Raw genomic sequence first — 12396 nt, forward strand, 5'->3', positions numbered from 1 at the left:
AGAATTTATCACCTTAAAAATACCAGTCTGCCGGGCGGTGGTGGCACACACCTTTAATCCCAGCACTCGGGAGGCAGAGGCAGGTGGATCTCTATGAGTTCGAGGCCAGCCTGGGCGACCAAGTGAGTTCCAGGAGAGGCACAAAGCTATCCTGGGAAACCCTGTCTTGGAAAAAAAAAAAAAATACCAGTGTTGCTTGAGAAGAAAGGGGAAAAAGACAATGAAACAACATGGAGACCCAGCCCCACGTCTGTGCATTTGTATCTGCAAGTTTCCTGTTGGTAGAGGAAAGGGATGGGGACTGTTCGAGAGGAAAACGGCGCCTGAATGTGAACGGACTTCTTTTCTCTAACACTGGCCCGTAAAGAACATGGCGTTGATGATTATCTAAATACATCATTGCATTAGGGTCATGTGATTTCATGAGGTGATACACAGAAATGTCTCTTCACCCTAGAAAGGACATCAGCACCAAAGAAACAACTCCATCGAGTTCAGCTTGGGGAGCCAGTAAGTTTTCTGGGGTTACTCACAGGAGCATAAGAGAAAGATAACCTATAGAACACAGGTGATTCAGGCAGCCATGACATCGACATCCCCCCCTCCCCCAGTATAGTTGAGGACTCAGGAGATCTATGTCACTACTTACTGGTAGCCATGCCACTAAGGAGACCTCCTTCCTAGTTCACCCTCCCCCCACAGTATAGTTGAGGACTCAGGAGATGTACATCACTACTTACTGGTAGCCATGCCACTAAGGAGACCCCCCTTCCTAGTTAGTTGTAGATGTATCCTGCTTGTTAAATAAGAAACACAGAGCCAGTTGAAGAGTTAAAAACCACGAGGTCAGAGCCAAAGCAGAAAACCTTACCCTTCACTGCTTCTGCGGTTCCTCCTCTCCGCAAGAGACCTACTTCTGTGTGTCCTGTCTATTTAAAGACTTTCTGTTCTCCTCCCTCATTGGTTGTAACCCAGCCACATGACCTCCTCGTCACTGCCTGTTTGTACAGACCTCCAGGTCTTCTATGGTTGGTATTGAAATTAAAGGCGTGTGTCTGCTATGCTGGCTGTGTCCTTGAACACACAGAGATCCGCCTAGCTCTGCCTCCCAAGTGCTGGGATTAAGGGCGTGCCCCACTACTGCTCGGCTTCTGCTCTGGCTTGCTCTGACCTCAAGGCAACTTTATTGACATACAAATAAAATCACATTTCAATACAAATAAAATATCACTATATTTCCCCTTTTCTATTTTAATAAAAAGAAAAAAAGGAAAAAGTTATAACTAATATAAGAAAAACTATATACAAAAGTACAATAACTATATATACCATATATACAAACAATAAATACCTAAACAATGTCTAGTCCATTTGTAATTGACAAATTCAGAGAAAATAATTCCATTATCTATCCTATTTTGGTAAGTCCAGAATGTACCTGATTTACTTTTTATCCTAACTTATATAGCTAACGGAACTGTCTTATAACGTCTTTCAAATTTATACACTTACAGCTCTTAGTGAGTTTTTCTGAAATCCTTAACAAAGATAATTATTACTATAACTAACTGATCTTCAATTCCCTCAGAGACCCAAGAAGGAAATAATACTACCTAATAAAAAATAAAAACAAGAAGTACATGCAAGCAGCTTCAAAAAAAATTGTGAGTTGACAGAAACAGCCAGCTACCTGGACAGTCACCTGAGGTTTCTCCACAGTGTTGGGGCATCATCTTCAGCCTACAGGCTTAGCATTTCTGACAGACTCTTTTGTGAACTAAGATGTATACAAGGTCAACAGTTTGACCTCACATTTGGTGAGAGCAGTCCATGTACCAGAAACACCTGAATTCCATTAGTGTCATGTCATGATTCAGGATTTTAAATTCTGGAAATTATTGATGTCTTTTCAATTCAGCTGTCCATTTTTCTTGGCTGTGTATATGTGGCTTCATCTTGGCATCCTGTTCTTCTCCACATCTCTCTATTAAACGCCAGTCTACTATTGAGAGAGGTGAGCTTAGTTATTCCTCAAGAATAACTGTTTCATCTGCTGTTCCATTGCACATCAGAAGCCATTGGCCCACTCCCTGTTCAGCTGCCTTCAAAGAAAAGGACATGGTACCTTTTACAGATTGCAAAGGTCATTCACTTCAGGGATGGTGCCATATTGTCCTGGCTTCAGAAGATGCCTTTTGTTAAAGCCACAACCACACTTGTTTTGGCAAGAATTGGTAGTCCTTGGTTTCATGTCCTGTCTGTCCTGTTTGTCAGCAGTTGATTCAAGGATACTTTGTTGTCCAGTGGCTGACTTTTGCAACAATGAAAGTTAGTTCCATATGCAGTTTCTTCAATGCCCATATTTTCTCTGAAGTAGATTGGTACTGCCAGGAGCCATCATGTCTCATAGTCATAGCAAAAAAGAAAAATTCTTAAGTTATTAAAACATTTTAAATGCCATATTCTGTAGATCTCTGAAGGGTTTGAAGATGACCTGTCTATCTAGAATATATGTTTGATCTTGAAAACACAACTAATATGACTACAAGTTCAATTGTAATGTCTAGCCACTAATTTTCATTTCTATATATCCTAATAGTTGGTAATTACTAACATTCAAGGATTAGCAAATTGCATTACATTGTTAAATGAATGGTATAAATACAATATCTCGAACAAGATTAGAAATACGTATATGGTATATTCTAACAATCTCAATCTCAATAATAATAATTTGTATACAATATAAAACAATCCAATTGAATGTAAAGTATTTAAAACTAGTAATTGTCTTTCTTTTTTCTTTTTTTTTTTTCTTTTTTTTTTTTTTTTAAAACAAGCACCTTTTGCCTAGCCCTTTACCTAACCCTTAACAACAACTTGTAACCAACCCTCCTAAACAATGAAAACTATCCCAGACCCAATACCCATAAAAAGACCAAAAAACCACCCACCCCACACCACCCCTTTGGGAATGTGGGCGTCGAATTCTTAAAATTGCTTCCTGCTGGGTATGGGCGAAGTTATCTTTATTCTGAAAAGAAAAATTTTGGGTTAATTGACAAATTCTAGGAAAGATAACTATATTCTTTGTTATCCATAATGCCAAAGTTCAGGGTTTATCTCAAGTCCTTGTTCAAGCAGTCTTTGAAACTGGATCATCTCAGCTAGCCATCTCAGAATTGCTCTAAGCACTTTGTAGTCCAAAGCTGATCTGTAGATGATGTTTGTCAGCTTAGTGATATTATTTTCCACGTGGAATTGTCGTTGTGGGGCCCCATCTTCTTCCTGGAGATTTCATTTGATGTTAGGCCTGGCCGTGATTTCCTGCAGAAAACTGAAAAGAGACTCGAACACAAAGACATGTATAGGCAGCTAATCGAAGCCTTTTCTCTAAATTAAGTAGTACTCATATGACCATTATTATCTCAACAAAGTTTAAAATATATATATATATCTTGTGAATTCTGATATAAAATTCATACTTTAAGAAAAGTTTAAAGAATCAGAATAGAGTCAAAGAATTGAGATTAGTAATAGAATAGTCCCTTAATTAATTTGGTTTTTCTCCTGTCCCATGTCAGAAGATGGCTCTTTCTTCTGGTATGATACAGGGAGTTTTCATTTTCCTTTTAACAACATGCTTGAGTTTAAAGGAGGAGAGAGCCATTCTCCAACTCCAAAATCAGCTTGGAGCTTTAATTGAACTGGGACTACAAGAAGACTAAGAGTATTAATTTTTTAGAGAAGAGCAGAAACAAACATTTAGAAAGATTTATGAAATTTTGTAGATGATATACCAATAGGCCATTTTACTCTTTTTCCTGGGACAGATGATTTGTCCTTTTTCTTCAGTTGTCTCATTTGTCCAGTGTTCTTCAGATTCCTTAGCCTTCATTCTCCTAAAAGACAAAAACAAAAACCCTTCCCCAAGACTAATTTTGGGGAGGTCCCCTTTTGGCAAGTTACATCTGATTAAATGAAAAGGCATGTATTAATGGTATAAGTGAGTTTAAACTGGATGGTCATGTTGGTTGATGAACTATCACCTCTTCTAATTAAGAGGTCCCTCTTGTTCAAATCGAAACTTTATCAGTTTTGATGGTACCCACAGCTTATCTTCTCCTGCAGAAACAAAAGCAAAACCTCGTCCCCAACGTAACACATGCCCTGGTTTCCATTCTGAGGTCAGCACATCCTTGAAGTATATAGGCTGATTTAATTCTGTTGTTTTTTCTATTAACCAATGTCTCTCTGCAGCTGTTGTTCCTTTCTCATTAGCATTGAGAAAATTCAAAGTTAATAGAGCATTGTGCAGTCTATTTCTGGGGGTTTTTGTTACCCCTTTTTGTTTATTTATCATGTCCTTTAGAGTTCTGTTGGATCTTTCTATAACTGCTTGGCCTGTAGGATTATGTGGTATACCTGTAATATGCTTTATATTATAATAAGCAAAAAACTGTTTCATTTTAATAGAGACATATGCTGGAGCATTGTCAGTTTTAATTTGTGCAGGTATACCCATGATGGCCATAACTTCTAGCAAATGAGTGATTACAGAATCAGCTTTTTCAGAACTCAAAGCAGTTGCCCATTGAAATCCTGAATAAGTATCAATAGTATGGTGTACATATTTCAATTTTCCAAATTCTGTAAAGTGAAACACATCCATCTGCCAGATTTCATTCCTCTGAGTACCCTTTGGGTTACATCCTGCTGGTAATGGTGTCTGATTGTAGAAGGAACAAGTAGGACATTTCTTTACAATTTCCTTGGCTTGTTGCCAGGTTATGGAAAAATCCTTTTTTAAACCTTTACTATTGACATGATGTTTCTTATGAAATTCTGAGGCCTCCAGCACATTTCCTATCAATAATTTATCAATCTCATCATTACCTTGTGCTAGAGGGCCTGGCAGACCTGTATGGGATCGAATGTGAGTTATATATAAAGGATGACTCCTTTCCCTGATTGTATCTTGTAATTGAATAAATAGTGAAGTTAATTCTGAAGCATCAGGGATAAATTCTGCAGTCTCAATATGTAATACCACTCTTTCAGCATACTGAGAGTCAGTAACTATATTGAGAGGCTCTGAAAAATCCATTAATACCAACAGAATAGCATACAATTCTGATTTTTGAACTGAATTATAAGGACTTTGAACCACTTTACTTAAATTTTCTGATTTGTAACCTGCCTTTCCTTGCTTGTTGGCATCTGTATAAAATGTCCGAACTCCAGATATGGGTTTTTCACGTACAATTCGAGGCAAGATCCAATCAGCTCTCTTTATAAGATCAATTCTATTGCTTTTAGGATATTTGCTGTTAATTTCTCCCAAAAAATTACTGCAAGCTCTTTGCCAAGGTTCACTTTCTGTCCATAATTTTTCAATGTCCTCTTTAGTTAAAGGTACAATTTCTGCTGGGTCTATTCCTGCTAATTGACGAAGCCTCAATTTTCCTTTCAAAATTAAGTCAGAGATTTTTTCCACATAAGTTTTTAATTTTTTATTTGGTTTATTTGGTAAAAATATCCATTCTAATATAATATCTTCTCTCTGCATTAATATTCCTGTAGGAGAATGCCTAGAAGGTAAAATAACCAAAATGCAATCCAGCTTTGGATCAATACGATCTACATGTCCTTCATGTACTTTTTTTTCTACCAAGGCCAATTCTTTCTCAGCTTCAGGTGATAATTCTCTTGGACTATTTAAGTCCTTGTCACCTTCTAAGGTTTTGAACAAATTATTCAGTTCATCATTTTTTACCCCAACAATAGTTCATAGATGAGAAATGTCCCCAAATAATCTTTGAAAGTCATTAAGAGTCTGTAGGCGATCTCTCCTAATTTGTACCTTTTGAGGTCTAATTTTTTGTAGCTCTATTTTATATCCTAAATAATTAATAGAATCTCCTCTTTGTATCTTTTCAGGAGCAATTTGTAATCCCCAGCCAGGCAATATTTTCTTTACTTCTTCAAACATTCTTTCTAAAGTATCTGCATTTGAGTCAGCTAGTAAAATATCATCCATATAATGATAAATTATAGATTTAGGAAATTTTTTACGTATCACTTCCAAGGGCTGTTGTACAAAATATTGGCACAGGGTTGGACTATTCAACATTTCCTGTGGGAGGACTCTCCATTGAAATCTTCTAACCGGTTGAGAATTATTGTAAGTAGGCACCGTGAAAGCAAATCTTTCTCTGTCTTTTTCTTGTAGGGGTATTGAAAAGAAACAGTCTTTTAAATCAATAACTATGAGAGGCCATCCTTTAGGTAACAGAGTAGGCAAAGGAATTCCAGATTGTAGAGAGCCCATTGGCTGAATTACTTTGTTAATCGCTCTAAGGTCTGTTACCATTCTCCATTTACCAGATTTCTTTTTAATAACAAATACAGGAGAATTCCATGGGCTAGTAGATTCTTCAATATGCTGAGCATTTAACTGTTCTTCTACCAGCTCTTCTAAAGCCTGGAGTTTCTCTGTTGTTAAAGGCCATTGATGAACCCATACAGGCTTGTCTGTTAACCATTTTAAAGGTAGAGCTGTTGGTGCCTTTGGAAGATCATCAGTTTTTCTGCCCTGTTCTTGTATAATATGGATGGCTGGTGACCACTCATTAGAATAATACCTTCTAATATTTCTCTCAGAAACATGTGCTAGTTTATTATTTATTTCTGAGGTTGGAGGGATGTTAATCTGAGTATTCCATTGTTGTAACAGGTCTCGACCCCACAGGTTCATGGCTATGTTAGCCACATATGGTTTTAATCTGCCTCTCTGTCCTTCTGGGCCTATACATTCGAGCCATCTTGCACTCTGTTTAACTTGAGATAATGTTCCAATTCCTAACAGTTGAACATTTACCTCCTGAAGAGGCCAAGATGGATGCCAAAATTCTGGTGCAATTATGGTAACATCAGCACCTGTGTCTACCAGACCAGACAACAAAACACCATTTATTTTTATTGTTAATTTTGGTCTTTGTTCATTTATAGAAGTTTGCCAAAAAATTTTCTTTATGGTCTCTCCTGAATTTTCTGTTCTCTCTGTCTCAGTTGTTCCATTACTCTGAGTAGCCTGGTTTATTCCAATAGGCATTTGGTCATTTAACTGCTCTGAGTAGGGGTCTCCTCTACGATTGCAGGAAAAGTCTGAACTGGATTCACTGTAGGGGCCTGCCTGAGGCCCCTCTGGGAGTTTCCCAAAGACTGAGGCAAAGTATTACCTTGTCTGTCCCTTGTTGATCTACATTCATTGGTCCAATGTCTTCCCTTACCACACCTTCTACATACTCCTGAAGGAAGGGGCATTCTGTTGCCATTGTTCCTTGAAGAAACATTGTTTCTAGAAGTGCCCTGTTTACAGTCCCTTTTCAAATGTCCTTGCTTTCCACATCCAAAACATCTAACATTCCTCAAACCTCTTGAAATTGCTTCTCCTACCCACATATTATCATGATCATGAGCCTCAACATTAACCGTGTCCCTAATCCAATCTTCCAAGGGTGCAGATCTCGCCTTTAACGGCCTGATTATTCTCTTGCATGCTTCATTTGCATTCTCAAAAGCCAAAGATTCAATTATTATCTGGCTAGCTTCTGAATTTGGGACCATTCTCTTTACTGCTGAAGTCAATCTTTGTAAGAAATCTGTGAAAGATTCTTTTGGGCCCTGTATAACCTTTGTAAATGACTCAGTTTTCTTCCCTGGTTCCTCAACTCTGTCCCATGCATTCATGGCTGCCATTCGACATAGAATTAGAGTTTGCATATCATATAAACATTGTGTTTGTACTGCAGCATATTGGCCTTCTCCAACAAGCTGATCCTGGAAGATTTGTATACCTCTATCACTACATTGTTTTGCTATGGTTTTAGCTTCCTGTTTGAACCACATTTGCCACTGGAGCTGCTGTCCGGGTTCTAGAACCGCCTGTGCCAGCTCCCGCCAGTCCTGTGGTATAATTCTATTATAAGTCGACCAGGAGTTTAACATTTGTTTTACATATGGAGAATGCATGCCATAAGATACTATTGCCTCCTTAAACCTTCGTAAGTCTAACATTTCAACTGGAGTCCAAATATTTTGTGTAGTCATTTGACCAGGCTGCTGTTGTATGGTTACCGGATAAATTAAGGGTGATTGTGTGAAAACAGGCTTTCTTTCTGTAACCTTATAATCCAATCCTGAAACAACTTCACTGTTAATTTCTTCTGTCTGAATCTGAATTTCTCTATAATTCATTTTAACAGGTTTAACAAGTTTTTCTAAAATTTTTATCCTGGCACTTAAATTGACTGTCTTTTTAAATTGTAAAATAAGGATAAGAAGAATAATAATGTACATAATTCGATCAACATTAATCTTCTCATATAGTTGTTCCATTACCATACTGCCTAAAATTTCAAACAAAGCCCAATTTTCTTCCAATGTACACATAAAACCCATTTTTTTTTAATGTGGAAAAAAAATCTCTTTTAAATAGTTTCCTTTAAAATATCTGATATAAATGACTTACCAATTCTGCGCAGAACAGTAGAAATCCGAGGGAATTTCCAAACAGCTACCTAGCGTCCGAGGTGGGAATCCAGAGAGAGAGAGAGAGAAAGAGAGAAAGCGTAGCCATGTTCTGGCTAAAATCTTGAATCCAGCCGCTTCAATGTTCCGGTCTGAGCGGAGTCGAGCCTGGGCTCTGGCTTCCTTAAGCTCCGACCGACCACGTGCGCTGGCGTTTCAGCCAAAAGCAGCCTATCTGCAGTTGCGTGTAGCTCCTGCAATTTAGCGGTAGCTCCCGCAGGCCTGAGTTGTTTGTAGCACTGGCTTTTTAAGCAAGTAACTCCAGCTGCAGCGCCTGAGTCCTAAGCTGAGCTAGGCCTGGGTTAGACCAGGGCTAAGCCGGAGCTAGGGAGGCAGGCCCGCCCAGGCGGGAAGCCGGACCCACTGCCAAGGCAAGCGGATTTTAATGAATTCTTGCCACGTTGGGCGCCAATTGTAGATGTATCCTGCTTGTTAAATAAGAAACACAGAGCCAGTTGAAGAGTTAAAAACCACGAGGTCAGAGCCAAAGCAGAAAACCTTACCCTTCACTGCTTCTGCGGTTCCTCCTCTCCGCAAGAGACCTACTTCTGTGCGTCCTGTCTATTTAAAGACTTTCTGTTCTCCTCCCTCATTGGTTGTAACCCAGCCACATGACCTCCTCGTCACTGCCTGTTTGTACAGACCTCCAGGTCTTCTATGGTTGGTATTGAAATTAAAGGCGTGTGTCTGCTATGCTGGCTGTGTCCTTGAACACACAGAGATCCGCCTAGCTCTGCCTCCCAAGTGCTGGGATTAAGGGCGTGCCCCACTACTGCTCGGCTTCTGCTCTGGCTTGCTCTGACCTCAAGGCAACTTTATTGACATACAAATAAAATCACATTTCAATACAAATAAAATATCACTATACACATCACTTCAGGGTGAGGGACTCACGAGCCTCCCCTTCCTGCCACAGGGAATGTTAACAGATTTCAGCCATATAAGGGTGAGAAAGCACTGGGTAGGCTGGTGAGATGTCTCAGTAGGTAAAGGCTCTTGGTGCTCAGCATGAAGACTAGAATTCAAACCCCAAGACCCTCATGGTGAAGAAAGAACATTGACTACCATGAATTGTCTTTGACTTCCACATGTTTGCCCTGCATGAATGAATACACGCCCACCCACTTAAACATAATTTAGGAGAGCAACAGCCATAGCAATTTGGAGGAAGCCTTCCTAGGTCTTATAAGTAAGCTGGCCAGGAGGCAGAGGCAGGTGGATCTCTATGAGTTCAAGGCCAGCCTGGGCTACTGAATGAGTTCCAGAAAAGGTGCCAAAGCTACATGGAGAAACCTTGTCTCAAAAAACAAAAAAAAAACAAAAAAACAAAAAAAAACCCAAAAAACAAAAAAAGTAAGTTGGGAGTAACTTAGGCACACAAGAGGATGTGTAGTTTGTATGTGTATCAGTTTTCTGACGAGAGCAACTTAAGGGAGGAAGGATTTACCCCATCGTTGGTATCATTTTTCTATATTCATTATCTTTCTCTGTGACAAAATATTTCTCCATCATGGCAAGAAGGCAGAGTGTGTGATCACTGGTCACACAGTATCTGCAGAGAGGTGAATGTTCATGCTTGGCTGGCTTCCTCTTCTCTCTTTTTATTACATGAGATGGTGTCCAAAGAATAGTACACCAACATTCAAGGTGAGTCTCCCCCTCAGTTAAGCCTCCTTGGAAACTCCTCACAGACACGGGCAGAGGTGTGTCTTCCAAGTGATTCCAAAGCCAGACAAGTTAACACTGAAGATCCACCATCACAAGTTCACCCCTTGTCAGTTTGATGCCCCAGACACATCACTGTTAACCACAGCATTCCACTTCTGGGCTCGAAAGTCTCATGTCAATCTCATAATGCAAAATGCAGCAGTCCATCTCTCAAAGACCATAAAATCTTAACAGTTTCTAAATTCTCACCCACAGTGCTGGCGTTATAGGCATGCAAAAGTGCATGCATTACAGGGTTGGGAAGGTTTGCACCAATGCTCCAGAAAGCCGCTGAGGCCAGGAAGTATGTCACAGGGTTGGAGTCCCTGCAAGAAGCCTGTGTTACTGCAGGATTTCTTATAGAACTCAGGAACTCTTAGCTGTCAGGCCCAGGAAATAACAGTTACAAGGTTTTACTTACCCCAACATACAATGGTGAACAGTTAACATTTCCATTCCATAAAGCATGGAGGAGGGCATAGCGAGAAAGCCTGGACCAAAGCAAGACCAGAAATCAGCCAGGCAAACACCAAGCCCTCCAGCTTCATGGCCTGGATTTGGGGCTCCTATTGATATTCAAGCTGGACTTGAACAGCCTTGGGTAACCTTATTCCTTTCCTTGGCAGACATCTCATGGGCCTGGCATCTCCACCATCCTGGCATCTCCATTACAGTTTAGGCTTTACCTTCCCAGAGTCACAGAGTGGTATTTCACAGGCTTCTTGCAGTAACTCCAACCCTGTGACACACTTCCTGGCCTCAGTGGCTTTCTAGAACATTGGTGCAAGCCTTCCCAACCCTGTAATGCATGCACTTTTGCATGCCTATAAAACCAGCACCATGGGTGATGCTATCAAGTTCTGCTATGAGCTCAAGCTGTTATGTGGCCCTCTGCATGGCTGTGGGGCTTTTGTACCTTGGTGGTAGAGCTTGGGAAAAAGCTGACTCATTTTGCATATGGAAAGTTCCACAGTGACGTTCTCTATTCAGTCTTTCTCCTTTCAAATGAATCTGTGATTCTGGCAAGTTGGAGTCTTCAGTGAGGCACCTTTCCTGGTGTGGCACTATAAAGTGCAAGGTCCCCCTTCAAGTGTACTCACTCCTATAACAATTACAGCCATTTTCTCTGCACCTTCCTTGTCTGCTGTGGGATGTCTTTCTGTATGCTGTGAATGTGTGTTGCTCTGATTGGCTGATAAATAAAGCTGTTTGGCCTATGGCAAGGCAGCTTAGAGGCAGGTGGGAAATCCAGGAGAGAGAAAGAAGAGTGGAGAGGCAGGGAAGATGCCATCCCGCCATCTGGGGAGCAGCATGTGATGGCACACAGGTAAAACCACGGAACACGTGGCTTTACAGAGATTAAATAGTTATTGGTTCATTTAAGTTATAAGAGCCAGCTAGCAAGAAGCCTGCCATAGGCCATGTAGTTGGTAATTTATATTGAGCTTCTGAATGATTATTTTATAAGCGGCTGAGGGACCATGTGGCCAGGCGGTACTGGAGAAACCTTCCCGCTACACTTGTCAGCAACTTTGATTTACTCATGCATCCTGTGGTGGGTGAATGCAAAGAGCCCTGTCTAGGAAGTGTAGCCTTCCTTGTTAGAGGTGTGCCACTTGGGCAGGCTTTGAGATTTAAAAAGCCCACACCAGGCCCAGTCTCTTCTCTCTGCCTTGGGCATGCAGATAAGATGTGAGCTCTCAGCGACTTCTCCAGCACCATGCCTGCCAGCTGCCATGCTTTCCTGCCATGACAGTCATGGACTCATCCTCTGAACTGTAAGTCTGCAATTAAATGCTTTTCTTTATAAGTCGCCTTGGTCATGGTGTCCCTTCATAGCAATGGAACAGTCACTAAGACACCTCCTTATCACAAAACTGATTTTTTTTTTTTTTTAAATATCTTTCTGCTCTCTGCCGTCAGAAACCCGGACAAGAGCAGTAGCAGTAATTATGCCATAGCTTGGACACTAGCTGACTTGTGATTTCCTCTGAGAAACAAATTAGTCTATCATGCCTGTCTTCAGCCTCACTCAAATTCTCAGGACATGGGCAGAATGTAGTAGTCAGACCCTTAACCAGAATGTGACATGAATGG

Source organism: Onychomys torridus, chromosome 2 (assembly GCF_903995425.1).
Source record: "Onychomys torridus chromosome 2, mOncTor1.1, whole genome shotgun sequence".
In the NCBI taxonomy this organism is placed as follows: domain Eukaryota; kingdom Metazoa; phylum Chordata; class Mammalia; order Rodentia; family Cricetidae; genus Onychomys; species Onychomys torridus.